This window comes from Mastomys coucha, unplaced genomic scaffold (genome assembly GCF_008632895.1).
Source record: "Mastomys coucha isolate ucsf_1 unplaced genomic scaffold, UCSF_Mcou_1 pScaffold22, whole genome shotgun sequence".
Taxonomy (NCBI): domain Eukaryota; kingdom Metazoa; phylum Chordata; class Mammalia; order Rodentia; family Muridae; genus Mastomys; species Mastomys coucha.
In genome coordinates this window covers 196,952,289-196,971,092 of record NW_022196905.1, presented here as the reverse complement: position 1 = coordinate 196,971,092, position 18,804 = coordinate 196,952,289, and positions in this window count along the sequence as shown.

The following is an 18,804-nucleotide window of genomic DNA, read 5'->3' as shown; positions in this document are numbered from 1 at the left end:
TCATTTAAGAAAATACTAGTAGTGATGTATTACTTTTAAGTATACAGCTAATATGTTTGGAGTTATTTGAAATTTATATTGAGAGAAATGTATTTTCACTATTGCTGTAGATGAACATCTACATAAGACTCTTAAATTGATTGTTGTTTTATATCAAACAACTTTTATAATACTTATTTTTATTGTTATTATACTTTATAAATTTTAAGGAATATGACAAAAAAGATATTGTGGGTATTGAAGGAGGGTCTATGGGAGGAGCAGTGGTACAAAAGGGAAACAAGAATGTGATTCAATTCTTTTTAAATAAGATATGTTTTTAAATGTTAACAAATTCAGATAAATTGAAATCATGTAACTTTTCTCATCATAACGCAATAAAAGTTTAAAAAAAAAAGAAAAAAAAGAAAAAACATCCAAAACCCACAGGATGAAAAAATAAAAGATAGATCATACACAATGTGTTAAAAATTAGATTATGGGATAATAAATTAAAATGCTCTAAAATTTATAAAAGAATCATGGCGTAGTTAAAATAGCATATAATAAAAATGTAAAGCTCAGAACATGTTCACTTTTTTTTTTTAAAAAAAATCTTTGTATTGTTATTTCACTAATGAAATAGTAGGGGAGTTGTGGTGTGACCTGAAAGTTCCTTTTCTACAAAATGGTATTGGCCAATGATACCTTTCGTATCTTCTTGAGGACCATGTAGAGGTTGGGAAAAGCCTGCATGAGATGCCTTCTCTCCCAACACTAGTGGTCTATCATTATTCTGTCTCCCATTTCGTAAATGTTGGGTGGAGAGAGAATTGAGCACCATCTTCATGTAACTATGGGGAGACAGTGTGGTTAAGCAAAGAGAGCTTGAACTGTTTCTTAGATATGTGAAGCACTGAAATCTTATTGCAGTACAGTTGTGCCAATTTTTTTGTCACTGTGAGTTTACCTATGTGGTTATCCAGGACTGTAATTCCCCTAAACGCCAAAGAATTAATAATTTTCTGGAAGAGGTATTTTCTCTCCTCTTTACCAAATAATAGAAGAGTTAAAAAAAGATCGCTTGATTTGTGGACATTTCAAAAGTTCTTAACATATTTAGAATCAAAGTGTATGTAGTCTAGAATACAAACCTTTGCCAGAGTCTCACCCATTATGGCTCTGTGCCTTCAACAAACAGGTGTCCTTTATTTAGATTTGGCTTGAAACTTAAAATAGTCTCCCAATTCCATGGTAAAGCATGAAATGACATGATAAAGGTATTTGTGTGTTATTCTGGTTTTATTATATATCATGTGAGTATGTATGTATAGGTGAGAGAAAACTCATTCTATTTTCTTTACATAGTTATAAAAAGAAAATAACTAAAAGTAAGCCCAAACATTGGGAATAAACATGCATCTTTGGAGTACTCCTCATGCAGATAGAATGTCCAATGTTACATGACTTCCCAGCCACCAATTGGTATTTACTCTCTCTGTGCTAATTTAGCATCATCACTGGTTATTTCTTCTGTCCTTACTCAACTCTAGTCCCCATCACTGATGATGCTTAGTTGTTTCTCATCCCCTTGGGCTTATATGATGCACACTTCATGGGCAGCATCATGGGCCTTGTTTAAATGACTGTTGGCTGTGAAGGATATAATCAGAGGGATATATTCAGAGACTCTTTGGCTAAGTTACCAACATGGCATAGGACTAGGAAACACAGAATGAGACTCAGCCTGCCTGCTGTTTCTGGGGACAAGTTGGAAACATATTTTTGACCAGGGACAGATCAGCTTAATGCTAATGATGGTGTGTTGGAGGTGAGTGGGGCTCTGAACACTCTGGGCCCTGTCCTGTGCATTGATGACCACTAGTACAATGCTCTGGACCAGGACTTTTCAAACTTTAATGGGCATCAGAATCATCTACAAGGCTTCTTGAAACACACATTGTCCTAACAACTGTTATCCCAACAACAGTTTCTATTCAGTGGTCCTGGGTAATGATCAGGATATATGAGAAAGATTCAGCTAGTTTGGACTTAACTGGTAGTGAACTGTACTTCTGTACTTCACAGAACATGGACTTTCTAGTATAATTCAATGAGATATTTTATGTTAACTTAGATTTTCTTTGCTTTAAATCCTGCATGCCTCTGTCTTCAACAAAACCTCATAGAATACAGAAGAGTCTAGCTCATCATGGATTTATGATGTGGAATTTTGAAAATAGGATAGTGATTCATGTAAAATAATCCTTAAGTGATTTCTCTGAAATACAATTGTTGATTTCATCTAATGTAGCCATGGTGCATGCATGAACCTATTGTTAGTGCTGAGCAAATAAATTGGAAGATGGCATCAACAACTCAAGCTGTCTTTCTTTACTATTTACGACTACTGTAATTTTATGGAGTAATTATATATTTTTGTACTTGAGTCATGAACTCAAATGTCTAATTGGTCCATGAACCAACTGCAAATGAGGAGAATGGTTTGGTGGTAAGTGTGGTGAGCTGGTGGCCTGTGCCTGTTTAGGAACACAGTCTTCCAGCGATCTAGCAGATGGATGCCAGGGAGGAATGCGGGCTGCCTTGCCATGCTTTCCTTTCAAGAGAATCCAGAAATACAGAGTTTTATATGAACTTCTCCATCTCCCTTAATGTCAGCTCTCAGAAGGACCAAAAGCACATTCGTAAGCCAAGTCTAAATTTGCTTTTACCATCAAATTACATCCCATTAGAGATGTTGGAAACAGTGCTTTTGTGAATGTCAAGTGTTTGGTGTTCAGTATTATGAGAGTTTCGAGTAGTTTAAATATGTAGCTGCCCTTTAACAGCAGTTTTATTTTAATAAGGGAAAAGAAGTGTACTATGGAATCTCATTCTTGGGGCAGGAGATGGACTAGGAGGTTTTTCACAGAATAACCAACGTGTACCTTTTCAGGTATTCATTCATTGCCATGACTACAAAGCCCTGGGCCCAGTTGAGATTGTGTGTGTGTGTGTGTGTGTGTGTGTGTGTGTGTGTGTGTGTGTTGGGCCTTATCATTGCTCAAGTTCTCTTACTAGCCTGAAAATCTGAAAATCATTCTGGAAAACAAACTTTAAGCTATTGAAAGCAAGTAGAAGTTTCATAAAACCAAACTTTTTTCTAACAAATATTTATATTCAAGGGCCAAATTTGCTGTGTAATCACATGAATCAGGTGTTTATGGTCACCACTGAAGTATCTAGAAGCAGGCTGTGGGGTTTTCATATTAGTTTTCCTGTCCTTTGTATCCTCTCTACTTTATGGCTTGAGCTACTGCCATGGCCAGCCTGGCAGATGGAGTGATGGGCTGAGGTTTTACTAGCAATTATTTTAGTGGCAGGTTGAAGGTTTTTGAAGCTCAGAGCTCAATCTGAAGTTCAGGTTTTAGCATATTTTATTTTACATTTTCCTGCCAGAACTGCTTTCATTTAAATAGCCAAGGATGGCTGAGATCTCTGCTTCTCTTTCCAGATTTTAGTATTTTGGCCCTGAGAAGGAAAATGCCCAATTTTTAAAAACAACAGGAAAAGCAAGCAAGGAGAATAATGGTGACAATTGGGCAGCAGTCAAATATGAGCACAGGGCTGGTACATGCTAGTGACAAGGATAGTGTCTGTCATTCACACACACACACACACAGAGGCATGCACATACACATATATGTATGCACATGTATATATGAATCTAGTAATTGTTCAGTTCCACAAAGCTGGGTCTTCTGTATATGCTAGAATCCCAAAGATGTAGGCTCCAATGTAAGGGAAGGGATATATATTCTAGCAAGGTAAAGACAAAGAATGAACCTTCCTTCTTCTATTGTTTTTATACAAGCTTCCAGCACAAGGGGTAGACCAGATTAAAGGTGTGCCCTCCATTTCTGGATTGTAGTTCATTCCAGATATAGTCAAGTTGACAACAAACAATAGCCATCCCAGTGGTCTTAAGTTTTCATTCTTCATTAGGTCGGTCTTTGTGTGGTTTAGGTATCAGAGTAATTGTGGCTTCATAGAATGAATTGGGTAGAGTACCTTCTGTTTCTATTTTATGGAATAGTTTAAGGAGTATTGGTATTAGGTCTTTTTTTAAGATCTGATAAAACTCTGCACTAAACCCATCTGGTTCTGTGCTATTTTTTTGGGGAGACTATTTTTGTTAGCAGAGAAGGGACTGTTTAGATTGTTGATTTGATCTTGATTTAACTTTGGTACCTGGTATCTGTCTAGAAAATTGTCCATTTCATCCAGGTTTTCCAGTTTTGTTGAGTATAGGCTTTTGTGGTAGGATCTCATTATTTTTTGGATTTCCTCAGTTTCTGTTGTTATGTCTCCCTTTTCATTTCTGATCTTGTTAATTATAATACTGTCTCTGTGCCCTCTAGTTAGTCTGGCTAAGGGTTTATATATTTTGTTAATTTTCTCAAAGAACCAGCTCCTGATTTGGTTGATTCTTTTTATAGTTCATTTTGTTTACATTTGGTTGATTTCAGCCCTGAGTTTGATTATTTCGTTGACTCCTCTTGGGTGAATTTGCTTCTTTCTGTTCTAGAGTTTTCAGATGTGGTATCAAATTGCTGAATACCATTCTTTATATCCTGGCAGGCAAGTATTATAAAGATTATAAATGTATTTTCATCTACTGTTTGGGTGTGAGTCTCTACATATAATTCCATTGGCTGTTGGGTAATGTCTTTCAGAGGACAGTTATATTAGGTTCCTCTCTGAAAGCATAATGGAATATCATTAATAGTGTCAGGGATTGGTTTTGCCCATAGGATGAGTCTCAATTTGGGGCAATCATTGGTTTGCCATTCTCTCAGATGGTGCTCTATCTTTGTCCATGAACATATTGTAAGCAGGGCACATTTTGGGTCAAATGCTTTTTGGGTGGTTGTTATCCTTTTCCCTCCACTGGGAGTCCTACCTGGCTGTGGGAAGTAGCCACAGCAGGATCTATATATTTCCCTTTACTAGGAGTCTCGGATAGAGTTGCCCTTAGACCTTCTCGGACCTCTCCCCATCCCAGGTCTCTGGCAAGTCCTAGAGATTGCCCCTCCCCCCAGCAGATCTCCCTTCTCTTTTCCCAGCTTTTCCTACATATGATTCCCCTACCTGCTCACCTCCCCATCCCTCTTCCACCCAGTTCCTTCCTTCCATCCACCTCCAATATCTATTTGTTTAACTTCTGAGAAAGATTCAACCATCCTCCCTTTTGCTTTCCTGTTATTTGGCTTCTTTGGGTCTGTAAACAGTAGATGAAGCTTGGAGAGTCTTATGGAAGAGTTTGGAGAAAGACTGAGGGACCACAAGAAGACAGGACTCCAAAGGAAGACCAACAGAGTCAACAAAACCTGGACCCTTGGGGGATCCCAGAGACTGAATCACCAACCAAAGAGCAAGCACAGGCTGGACCTAGGGCTCCTGTACAGATGTAGCAGATGAGCAGTTTGGTCTTCATGTACATCCCCCAAACAATTGGTGTTGGGGCTGTACCTGAGTCTATTGCCTATCTATGGCTCTGTGGATCCCCTACTTCTAAATGGACAGCTTTATCTGGTCTAAGTGTGAGAGGATGTGCCTAGTCCTACAGCAACCTGATGTACAGATGGAGGTGTGGGAGTTTTGGGATGTGTGTGAGGTATGGGGTATGGTGTGGTATGTGGGGGTGTATGGGATGGGAGGGAGTGGGGGATTGACACCAAGAGGGGAGCTTCCCTTTTCTAAGAGGGAAATGTGGGGAGCACTTATTGAGGGTGTACTGAGAGGAGGGGAAGGGCTGATATTGTGTTTTAAGGGAATACATAAATAAATTTAATAAAAAAAGAAGTGTATTTTCCTGAATGCATACATCTATTTTCCTGAATTCCATTACTATGCTCCACCACTTCTTATTAAGTCAAGGACAATTAATTGAGAGGATTCAGGCTTCTTGCATTTCACAGAGTTGCATCTGAGTCTTTGGAATTTACTTGGTGCCAAGGTAAGAAGGTGTCATTGTAGCTGTTGTCACAGGTTTCAGGTTGTTGCTGATATCCCCATTCCTACTCATGTTTTCTATAACCTCAGAGAGTCTACATTTCTTCTTTGTCAAGTTGGACTTTTTTTTTCCCCCTAAAAGTTCGATTTGTAAGTTTAAAAGTACTCCTAAATTTAACTGAAATTTCTTCAACAAAGATTTTCTCTACATTATATTACAAGTTCTTTTTATTTTCTTGGGACTTACACATTTTATAGAGAAGAGGTGTGGAAGCTACTCTGCTTCTGTTAGCAGGCAAATACTCCCTGCTCCTTGTTAGCACAGAGTGCCTGTGAAACTTTATTGAAAGCTAGATGGTGAGAACAAGGAGAGAGGAAAAGGAAAATATTCCCAGAGGAAGAAAAACATGCTTTGTAAAAACTATGATGTTCTTGGAGGCTTATGTTATATCATAAATATACAAATAAATTCTCTATTCTATAAAAATTTACTTATTTGCAATATGGGACTATTTAAAATATTTTCAGATGAAACTATATGAATTGTAGAATAAAACCCATAAATGTAGAAAGATGCTGCATGTTGCATTCCATATCCAGGAGCTCTGTATTCTCCTATGCTTCAAAAGTAGATGTCACATAGCCACACAAAATTCTATCATACTCTCATCTACCTGACATGGTTGTTGGTTATATGTGTTTGGAGGAAAACAGTGACACAAAGTACCAAACCAATGAAAGGCAGACTACTTTTGTAAAGACAAAAATAATTATTTTTCTTTCATCATTATTATTTGTGTTCATTTTTTCTAACATAACATTTTTATTGAATATTTGGGAATTTCACATCATGCACTCTAATCCCACTCACTTCCCACTCCTAAGTGTGACCCCTCCCACTCTTGTGACCTCTCCTCATGCCCAAAATAAAGAAGAAAAAACAAAAGCCTAATTTGTGTTGCCCATATTTTCACTGAAACATGGTCAAACTACTACTACCCAGCCCCTTAAAGAAAACCGAGCCCTTCCCTACATCCACCTCTACCTCACCCGGAGCTAGCTGTCAGCATTGTTATCACATTTTTTAAGGTTCTCTTTGATGATTGCCTTTTAGGCTGTTACTTGGGGTGGGTAGGGTAGTGGTCAACTTGTATGTCCCTCTTTCTCAACTGTGAGTCTACAGTCATCAATGCAACTGCAAAAGTGTCTCTTGACAGTTAGCAGAACAGATCATGGTTCCACTTGGTTTCTGGTAACAGCATGGACCCTGGAATGTATGTGCTACTACCTGAAGCCTTGTTGTAGTTCATGGGCCATGCTATGGTCTTGAGACACACATGACCTCCAGCATCAATACATGCCACAGACCTCATCAGGGTTTCCAGTGACAGTACAGATTATGGACATGAACATGACCATTTGCCTTGTCATGGGCCATGGACACCATCATAGTCCTCTGCAGCAGCACAGGCTAAGGACATCAATATGGCCTCCAGGACAACACATTCCAAGGATATCAATATGGTCCCCAGTGGCAGCCCAGCCCATGGACATCAACATGGCCTATGATGACTGGACGAGCCACTCATATCAACACAGTCAGCATGGCCCATGGACATCAATATGGCTTCATGCAGCAACACAGACCACAGACATCCCACAATCCTTGGTGGAAACATGAGCCACAAACATCAATAGAGTCTCTGGCCAGTGGGACCATAGACCCATACATGACCCTCATTGACAGCACAAACCATGGACATCAATCTGGTAGCAAAGACCACAGACATCAGAATGGCCCCCAATGGTAGCATGGTCCATGAACAAAGCTTCAACAAAGCCCAGACAACAGACATCTGCATGGTCCTCTGGGGTAACAAAAGTCTCTCACACCTGCCAATGCTTTTGAGCTTCTTGTTCTGTCTCATTTCACCACACACAGATATCTCCATTCTTCAACCTTATTAGCTTCTGGGGATTAAGAAAGACTCCCTTCCATATGATCTTTTATTTTTATCTCTTCTTAATGAAACAAACTTTTTTTTTGCATTGTCATTGTAATATTGAAAACTATTCCTTTAGTAGGAAGCTATACCTTCCCTGAATTTTAGTACAGAATTGAAATTTGATAATATTGAAAAACATAGATATAGTTCTTATGTTCTCAAACAAATCACAGGGAAGGGGAAATATGACTGAAGAAAATTAGGAACTCTTAAAGTAACTGATCACCTTGCATGTTTGTATTTATCTTAATATTAGGTTATTTTCTACAAGCAGGAATCAGATTGGACCTAAAAATAGTCTAAAGGTTTTTATTTTCTGTCAAGTTTTGCTAAGACAGAGAGGAATCCCTGAGGCTTCTTAGGCTAGTAGAAAGATATAAACTCAATGAAGTGGGGCTTACATAAAAAACAGACATCATCTAGGAGAGTCAGGTGTGGGTAAGAAAACTGCAACTGTGTAAGTCTTGGGAGAGGGAAGCATACAGTGGTAACTATTACTATCCATATACAAGAGTTGCTTAATGGTCTGACTGTTGTTTAGTAAGTCTTGATTTGCATTTCCTTGATGACTAAGGATGTTGAACATTTCTTTAGGTGCTTCTCAGCCATTCGGTATTCATCAGTTGAGAATTCTTTGTTTAGTTCTGTACCCCATTTTTAATAGGGTTATTTAGTTCTCTGGAGTCTAACTTCTTGAGTCTTTGTATGTATTGGATATTAGCCCTCTATCAGATATAGGATAGGTATAGATCTTTTCCCAGTTTGTTGGTTGCCATTTTGTCCTATTGACAATGTCTTTTGCCTTACAGAAGCTTTGCAACCTTATGAGGTCCCATTTGTCAATTCTTGATCTTAGAGCAGAAGCTATTGGTTTTCTCTTTAGGAAATTTTCCCCTATGCCTATGTGCTCAAGGCTCTTCCCCACTTTCTTTTCTATTAGTTTCAGTGTATCTGGTTTTACATGGAGGTCCTTAATCCACTTGGAATTGAGCTTTGTACAAGGAGATAGGAATAGATCAATTTAGATTCTTCTACATGCTAATTGCCAGTCGAACCATTTGTTGAAAATGCTGTCTTTTTTCCACTGGAAGATTTTACCTCCTTTGTCAAAGATCAAGTGGCCATAGGTTTGTGGATTCATTTCTGGGTCTCAATTCTATTCCATCTATCCACTTGCCTGTCACTGTACCAATACCATGCAGTTTTAATCACAATTGCTCTGTAGTACAGCTTAAGGTCCAGGATGGTGATTCCAACCAGAGGTTCCTTTATTGTTGAGAATAGTTTTGGCTCTCCTGGTTGTTTTGTTATTGCAGATGAATTTGCAAATTGGTCTTTCTAAGTCTGTGAAGAATTGAGTTGGAATTTTAATGGGGATTGCACTGAATCTGTAGATTGCTTTCGGCAAGATGGCCATTTTTACATCCATGAGCATGGGAGATCTTTCCTTTTTCTGAGATCTTCTTCAATTTCCTTCTTCAAAGAGTTGAAGTTCTTGTCAAACAAATCTTTTACTTGTTTAGTTAGAGTCACACCAAGGTATTTTATATTATTTGTGACTATTGTGAAGGGTGTTGTTTCCCTAATTTTTTTCTCAGCTTGTTTATCCTTTGTGTAGAGGAAGGTGGAGGTGGAATTTTTGGGGTCACTTAAGTATACTCCCATATCATCAGCAAATAGTGAAAGTTTGGCTTCTTCCTTTCCAATTTGTATCTCTTTGATTTTCTTTTGTTGTCTAATTGCTCTGGCTAGGACTTCAAGTACAATATTGAATAGGTATGGAGAGAGTGGGCAGCCTTGTCTAGTCCCTGATTTTAGTGGGATTGCTTCAAGTTTCTCTCCATTTAGTTTGATGTTGTCTAATGGTCTGCTGTATATTGCTTTTACTATGTTTAAGTATGGGCCTTGAATTCCTGATCTTTCCAAGACTTTTATCCTGAAGGGATGTTGGATTTTGTCAAATGCTTTTTTTGCATCTAATGAGATGATCATATGGTTTTTTTCCTTGAGTTTGTTTATATAGTGAATTATGTTGATGGATTTCCATATATTGAACCATCCCTGCATCCCTGGGATGAAGCCTACTTGATCATGATGGATAATGGTTTTGATGTGTTCTTGGATTCGATTTGCAAGAATTTTATAGAGTATTTTTGCATTGATATTCATAAGGGGAATTGATCTGAAGTTTTCTTTCTTCATTAGGTCTTTGTGTGGTTTAGGTATCAGAGTAATTGTGGCTTCATAGAATGAATTGGGTAGAATAACTCCTGTTTCTATTTTGTGGAATAGTTTGAGGAGTATTGGTATTAGGTCTTCTTTGAAGGTCTGATAAAACTCTGCACTAAACCCATCTGGTCCTGGGCTGCTTTTGGTTGGGAGATTATTAATCACTGTTTCTATTTCATTAACAGATATGGGACTATTTAGATCATTGATCTGATCTTGATTTAACTTTGGTACCTGGTATCTGTCTAGAAAATTGTCCATTTCATCCAGGTTTTCCAGTTTCGTTGAGTATAGGCTTTTGTGGTAGGATCTCATAATTTTTGGATTTCTTCAGTGTACTGGCTGGTTTTGTGTGCCAACTTGACACAGGCTAGAGTTATCACAGAGATGGGAGCTTCAATTGGGGAAGTGTCTCCAGGAGATCCAGCTGTGGGGTATTTTCTCAATTAGTGATCAAGGGGGTAGGGCCCCTTGTAGGTGGTGCCATCCCTGGGCTGGAAGTCTTGGGTTCTATAAGAGAGCAGGCTGAGCAAGTCAGGGGAAGAAAGCCAGTAAGGAACATCCCTCCATGGCCTCTGCATCAGCTCCTGCTTGCTGACCTGCTTAAGTTCCAGTTCTGACTTCCTTTGGTGATAAATAACAATGTGGAAGTAAGCTGAATAAACCCTTTACTCCCCAACTTGCTTCTTGATCATGATGTTTGTACAGGAATACAAACCCTGACTAAGACACTCTGTGCCTGTTTTTATGTCTCTCTTTTCATTTCTGATCTTATTAATTAGCAAGTCATAAGCTTCTTTAAAAAGGCAAACTAAGATCACTTCTTAAAACTTTAATGTTAAGCTAGATCATAGCTTCTCAGACTGAGTGGACCGAAAGGTAATGTCGATGTCAGGTATTTCTGGAGGGCTGCAATGAGAAGTGAAAGTTATAAGGGGAGAGATTTGATGACATTCTAGTAAGGACTGAGTATTCTTATGTCTTTCATGATCTGGACATAGCCCATTTGTGGGTCTCTATGTTCGTTCCCATCTGCTACAGGATGAAGATTCCCTGATGATGGCTGAGCTAGACACTGATCTGTGAGTATAGCAGAATGTTGTTAGGAGTCATTTTGTTGCCATGTTTCTTAGTAGAAGTGAAGTATATGGTTTTACTCTAGGTCCATGGTCTATCTAGTCTCAGGTTCTTGGCCACTCGAACAGTGTCAAGCATGGGTTCAATCCCATGGTTTAGCCCTTAAATCTAACCAGATAGTAGTTGGTTACTCCCATAAATTTTGTGCTATTACTGCATCATCATAGCATGAAGGTGGGTCACCTTTATAGACTGTAAGTTTTATAGCTGGATTAGAGTTTTCCCTTCTGCTCTGGTATCATGCAAACTACCTTCCTAGTAGGTATGAAGGCTCCACCTTCATACCTAGATACCAGCTTGACTTCTCCAAGTTCAATGAGATATATAAGTGTTGGTTTGGGAATAGGAACAGTTTGTGGAGAACAACTGATAGCTTTGCTAATAACATGAGTTGTTTTGAGGGTTTCCAGAAGCCCCTTTGGTCAATAACTCAACTCTATGTAGCCCATTTCTGGCACTGGAGGTTACTTTGTTGACAAGAGATGTCTAGTTGGCCTCTATCTCCCTGTAATTTGGTGATTCCATTTAAGCTTTCAGTTTTTAAATAAATATGTATTTTAAGAAGCTTCTACTGTAGTAGTTACTACTACATATGACCTCTCCAATGGATTTTAGTGTTAACTGACCCTTCCTGTATTCCCTCCCTCGTCTCCTTCTTTCCCCTTCTCTATTTAATCCTCCCATTTCAGTATCCTCCTTGTATCTCCATAACTATATATAGAAAACATTTTAAGGGGTGGGGGAGGAGCGCAATGGAATGAATGTGACAAAGAAGCAAAAAAGTGTATTGTCTGAGGAAGAATGGAAATCGACCAGAAAGGATCAGAGAACAGGAGACATCAGCAGGAAAGGCAAGAGAATTATAACAGATAGATGAGTTGGGGTGACTTCTCTACAGAGGTTTCTGTTTGGCAGTGACCCACTTAAGGTTGATGAAGGGTTGTCATGTCAAGTGGTTGAAGAAGGATGCTCCAGGATATACAATGGGATGGAAAGTTTCAGGAGAGTTATTTGGAGAAGAACCAAATTCTTGACATATTTTAATAGCCCATGTGCATATTATTCAGAGGGTTTGGAAACCCTAGGAAGGTTGAATTAAGAAAAGTGACATGACTTTATTTATTCCTGAAAAAAGGTCACCTTGTTGCTAGCTATGGAATAAAATTTTAGGAGGAAAAAAAATCTAGAAACCAAAAAAATTGGTCAACTCCAGTCAGGAGATATTGGTAGATTCATCTAGATATTTGTAAAAGTGAAAATGGTAAGGAGTGGTCCTATCTGTGACATGATTTCAAGTTAGAACCAGAAAGGATCTGTTGGTGAATAGAAGATCAGTTTGAGGAAAATCCATACCCATTAATCTTATATCTATAATTGGAAGTTTCTGGATAATTAGGAGGGTATAACATTTTTACACACATGGTTTCTCTTATATTTATGTTTTATAATGAAATTTATTCTTGTTTTTAGTACTAATGATACTTACGGTTTAGAACTTAGTAACTTTTATTTTTATTATAGTTATTATGATTATTAACCATAACTATCTATGACACATCACCTTGAACTATTATAAAAAATAAAATAGAATATGGAAATAACTGTTGGATCAGTAGATGTGAAGTAGTTGACTTTGAGTGCTTAGGGTGTATAAATGTTAAATAGTACAGGATTGACTAATGATCTTTTAACAAAACTCAGAACTTAAGATAAATATATGTATTTATAAATGTTTAAAAATTTAAATTGCTAAGATTTTTAGCAAGTTTACAAAAGGCATATATGGGGAAGGATATAAGTATGTTTATTTAAAAAAATATTCTTTTCTTATACATTACATTCTGACAGCAATTCCTCTTCATTCCACCCCCTCCCCTGCCACCAAGCATCCTCTACCTCCTCCCTCAGATCCACTCCTCAACGGTTTACCTTCAGTGAAGAACAGGCTTTAAGTATAGTTTTAAAGAAAGATATATTTGTCCTTAGAATAGCTCTGTGTATGCTTATTATGGCTTGGCATATCAAGCATGTGCATGACACAAACATGCGTGGACATATACACACATACACACATACAGTACATGGTTTGAATACTTAGATGTTAGCTTTCAAACTATCATGGAGGTTTTAGAACTTTTAGGAGGTTGAAATCTTGCTGGTGAAAGTGGGCCACTAGGCAAGGACCTTTGAAAATCATACCTACCAATGTTTCCATACTCTGCTTTTTTTCTTCATGTGGATAGCCAGTGCAGTAAGCTCCCATTGCTTTAGATGAAGATGCTCACACCACTCTTTTTCCTCCTCCTGATGGACTGAAATCTCCATGAAACTGTGAGCCCAAACTATTTTTTTCCCTTAAATTGTTTCTGAAAGGAACATAGTGTTGAAAATAATCTACAATTAATTGTTTCCCCTTTGTTGTGTGGTTTCAAATCTGACCGAACATTATAATCTCATTCTATAAACTGTCGACTTTAATCAGAAGATTGCTGTGGTAGAGAGAGTCTTTGATTTCTTGCTAGGAATTCAAATGGAGTAAAGTTCCTTTCCTTTAATTTGTGGAAACCATGTGAGGTAGCCACATGAGAAACAGTGTAGATTTCATTTTAGATAATGATGAAACATTTCAGATAGACTTGACTTCTAAGATAAGCAAGGTTCAGACTTCTAAGATCTGTCTGTCTGTCTATCTATCTATGTATCTATGTATGTATCTATGTATCTATCTATGCATCTGTCTATCTATCTATCTATCTATCTATCTATCTATCTATCTATCTATCTATCTATCTATCTAATCTATCTATCTACCTAACATCTGTCTGTTTTAAATACATAATGGGCTAAGGTTTTGAAATGTTTATGACATATTTGTAAAAGAATCTGTGCATATTTTATAAAGCATATTTATGGCATTCACTAACCATACAGTGACTCAGAAGAAAACAATGTTCAGCATGGTAAAGTAATTGAAACAATCTATATGCAACTGGAGCAGAAAGAAAACAACTTCCCCCAAATCACCTCTCACACTTTCGTTTCCCCTGAATAACCCAGATAATTACCATAATGCTTCATTTCATTTTGGCTACAGGGACCTGATTTTTATACTGTCTGTGTATAGAGCATAACCTGCTCCCCCTACGGAATTTCCCAAAGAATTTAGAAAGGAAGTAATTCACCCAACAGTTGAAGGCTAAAAGCAAAGACCTTTACTCTTGTCAGACAGCCTGTGCCAGAGATATTTAAACACATTGGGTTGGTGGTGGCTTTAGTTCCTTCTGCCCCGCCCCCAAACTTAGTGCCACATGGTTTTCATTCAGTTCAGTAGAAATAATCTGACAAAACATTATTTTTAATTAGATAAAAGGCAAAATATCTGCCCAAGAAATTTACGTTGCACCTTTTTATTTGTAGAAATTCCATTGTCAGATCACTTTTGATATTATTTTATCAAATATGAAAAAAAGTCTTTGTACATCCCATCCCATCCAAATGTTTAATGCTCAGGAATGATGGAGAGTTAGAAACACTTTCAAGAGAGTGTGCCTGTTTGTAGCCTGAGCCTTTTGAGGTGGGTTTGGTCTATCTACTTTATCTATCAGGCTTTATTAGTAAGGTTGAGTCATTCAGGAAAAACATGAGTATGCCTTGGCTGTTGTCAGAGTGCAGTACTTTAATTACCCCATCTGTGCTCTGATTGTTTACAGTCCCCTCTTGAGACTGCAGTATGCTGAATTGTACTTAAAACACATAAATTACCCTTCCAGGGTAGCAGGGAGCTTGACGTGTAGTGAGGGACTTCCAAATAGAAAGGATACGTGAGGCCTACTAAGCCCTCTCAAAATAGACGCATTGCACTTTGTTTAAAACATAGCACAGCCTAGACTAAAGAATGAACCTTCTATAATAATTTAGCTAAAGGAAAAAGTACAGGCACTGTTGAAAATAAACACTTTTGTAATTACCAAAGACCCTTAATGCCTTAAATGCCAAAGCTAGGGCTATTCTGAGGAGGGAGCTTGTGGGGAACAGTGATTTGTAATCTCATCCCCATCCTCAGAAACAAACAAATAAACCGAGAAACCAAAACAAACCAAAAGTAATACTTGAATTCCCAATCATATTGGCTAATTAGAGTTTCTAAGGTGGCTCTAAATTGGAGAAAAGTAAAAATTTGAGGTTAATGAAAGATGAATTTGCCCTAGTATGACCTTTGAATGTCTGATTTCCAAGGATTTCAAATGTTCACCCCCTATTCCCCTATACTATCACTTAAATCCTAAAGCTGTATAATTGGCCATATTTTTACAGATTATTATTCTACTCTAAAACTTGCAAAACACTGAATTAAATCTCACATAGTGTTTGTTTCAAAGGAACTATTCCAGAACTAAAGGAAATCTCCTTGGCTAATCCCACAGTGCCTTGATCTGTTTGGCCACACAGAGGTTTCTGTCTTCTCCAGAAAATGTCTCTGTAGCTACTGCTTTCTATTTATGTTGCTTCATAGAAACTACTGGCTTTATTTCACTTGGAAACTTATTTATTTTGGTTTTCCCTGCCAAGAGTTCATTTCCCATTTTTAGACTTTATCATTTTTATTATAATGAATTGTGGGAAGTAGCGTCTGACACTCCATAATATCATGATCATCATGCTTTTATGGTCATTTGGATTAATGCCCAAACTTATAAGTATCTGAAAATGAAACTAATACTTTAGAGATCCTTTCATGAACATGATGCAGACATTTCTTTATGTGTTGTACTGGCATAATAGTTTAATTAACATCTACACAGTCAAACATCTACATTTCGGAAACTGCAACTACTTTCTCAAATTTCCATCACTCATTATTTTGAAAGGGTCAGTGACTCCCTTATACCCAAGGCAGAGTTGCAGTGCTAATGAATCTTGGCTTACAGTTAGCTGTGACTGACAAAAGGGTAATTTCATAGTTGGCAGATAGTTTTGTATTTTGTGGCGATAAGAAGAAGGATATTTAAAGTAAAACATGAATATAATTGGGAAAGAGATAGAGGTCATGGAAAACAAGATGGAACTTTGAGAACTGAAAAACATGCTCTGAAATAAGCACTGCAAAAAACAGGCTCACTAGCTTGTTGGAGAAAGAGAAGAAAAGATCAGTGATTGTGAAGATAGAGTAACAGAAATGACGTAAAAAAATCAGAAAGAAGTCAACCAGAAAAAAGGAATAAAGGTTCTAGGACCCATGAGTATGTCAAGTGTTTGGAATACAGTAAACTCAGGAGTTGTACTTAAACCTCATCTAAAGGTGATGAAGATTATGTACCCATAAACTGAAGGATAAACAGAGTGAATCATGCTGAGGAACATGATGATCAGTTGATAAAAACATGGAAATGAGGAATCATAAAAGCAGGCAAGGGATGGGAGGGACACATGACATAGAAAGGAATAAAGATAAAGATCACTGCTGACTTCTTATCATCAGTGGTGCAAGATACATAGCAAAGGAAAAAAATATCTCAACGCAACCACCACTACCCGCGCAAAGACTTTCAACTCAAGTCTCCTCAGTGAAAACAATTATTAAAACTAGGAAGAATAAGGATACAAGTAAAAAAAAAAAAGTCGCAATGATCGTTCCTATCAGAAATATGGTAAAACAATTTTTTTCATTTCCAAGGCAAATGATATGAGATGAAAATTTAGATCTATTCAAAGCATTAAAGAACACTGGATGATTTAAACAGGGAGGCAAACACAGGTGCCATCTTTTCTTATTAAAATTTATTTTTAATTATGATAATTGAAACACAAAGAATAATATATTGTAGAGTTTAAAACAAATTTTAAAATGAAGAACATGATAACAATAATAGGTATGACTATAGGATCATTTGAACATAGATTGATTAGTTGACATGTGTTTTGAAAATAAAGACTATAAGAAATATATAAATTAACAAAGTAGTCTCAAAGAGAATACTAACAAATAATCAATTGGAGAAAAAGAGAAAAGAAAAAAAAACTCGAAAAAAGACAAGAAAGTTGTTGGTAGAGCACATGTGCATAAGGTCTTAGGTTTAATCTCTAACACTCAGACTAAGAAACAAACTAACAAACAAATGAACTCTTAGGAATGGTGGCCCAGGCTTCAATCCCAGCACATGAACAGCTGAGGTCTTATTTTAGGTTAACCTAGAATATGTACACAGCCCTAACAATAGAACTTTGAGATATATTTAAGAAAAGCTGACTGTTCATAAGAAAAAAAGAAGTGAAATAGAACCAGGTTAGATGTTCAAGGTGGAAATGAAAAAAATCGGTACTTAGACACAGTGGCACTTTAGCCATAAAGAAAAATGAAAACATAAAATTGAATGGATTTGGAAGTTTTTTGAGAAAACCAAGATTCAAAGGGACACACATTACATGTTTTTCTCTCATATGTTGACCCAAGACTTAAAGTTTAACAAATTCATATATACGTGGGTATGGCTTTGTGCATAGGTCACAAAGCTGGAGAGGGTGGTGAGGGAGTGAAAAGAGGTCTTACAAGGGGGAGGGAACAAACGAGAGTTATAGGATATATGTGACATGAAGGTAGAGTTGACTACTTGGGGACAAAGAATTATACAGGTAGGGGAGGGTGAAAGGATTATGGGAGAGGAGAACAGACAAATGCAAATTGTAAATGAAAGTGCCATAATGAAATGCATTACTTTACATGATAATTAAAAATTAAAAAGGAAGGAAGGGACAGAGATAGAGAGGGGGCAGTATGCTAGTGCACCTCCCATATGAAAAGATGTTTTAAAGTTTTGAGGCCACGGACAAGAAAAATAGAATATAAAAGATATTATCAACTAAGAAGAATCAGATACTGAAAGAATAATATAAGGTACATACTGTGTTAAGTAAAATATATTAATAAAATTAATTTTACAGAAAAGATATTTAATAGAAATTGGCAGAACTGAAAAAGATAAAGAAAAAATGAGACAATTACGGTTCAGCATATCTGTAGAGTGGATAAAAAAAAATCATAGTTGAAAACCAGTAGATTAAGGCCTAGATTATCTATTTTTTCAACTGTACCCAACAATGTCAGAATCCAATGTCTTTTCAAAGGTGTTGCTAGGTCCTAAAAGTGCCACAAAAATTGAAAAGACAAGTTATATACAGCACATGATCATAATAAGAGTTGATTAGAAATCAGATTTAGAAAGAGAGTCTGGAAAATATCTGAACATTTGGAAATAAAACATTTATAAATAGCTCGCAGGTCAGAGATGAGACCTCAGTGAAAATCAGAGAACTCTTTCAGTTGCATGCCAATGAAGCATTATATGGTACATTAATATGGTACGTTAAATGTTCATCATGAAAGCTTTAATTAAATATCTTTTCCCCCCCTAAGAAACTAAATAAAGAGAAACCCCTTATG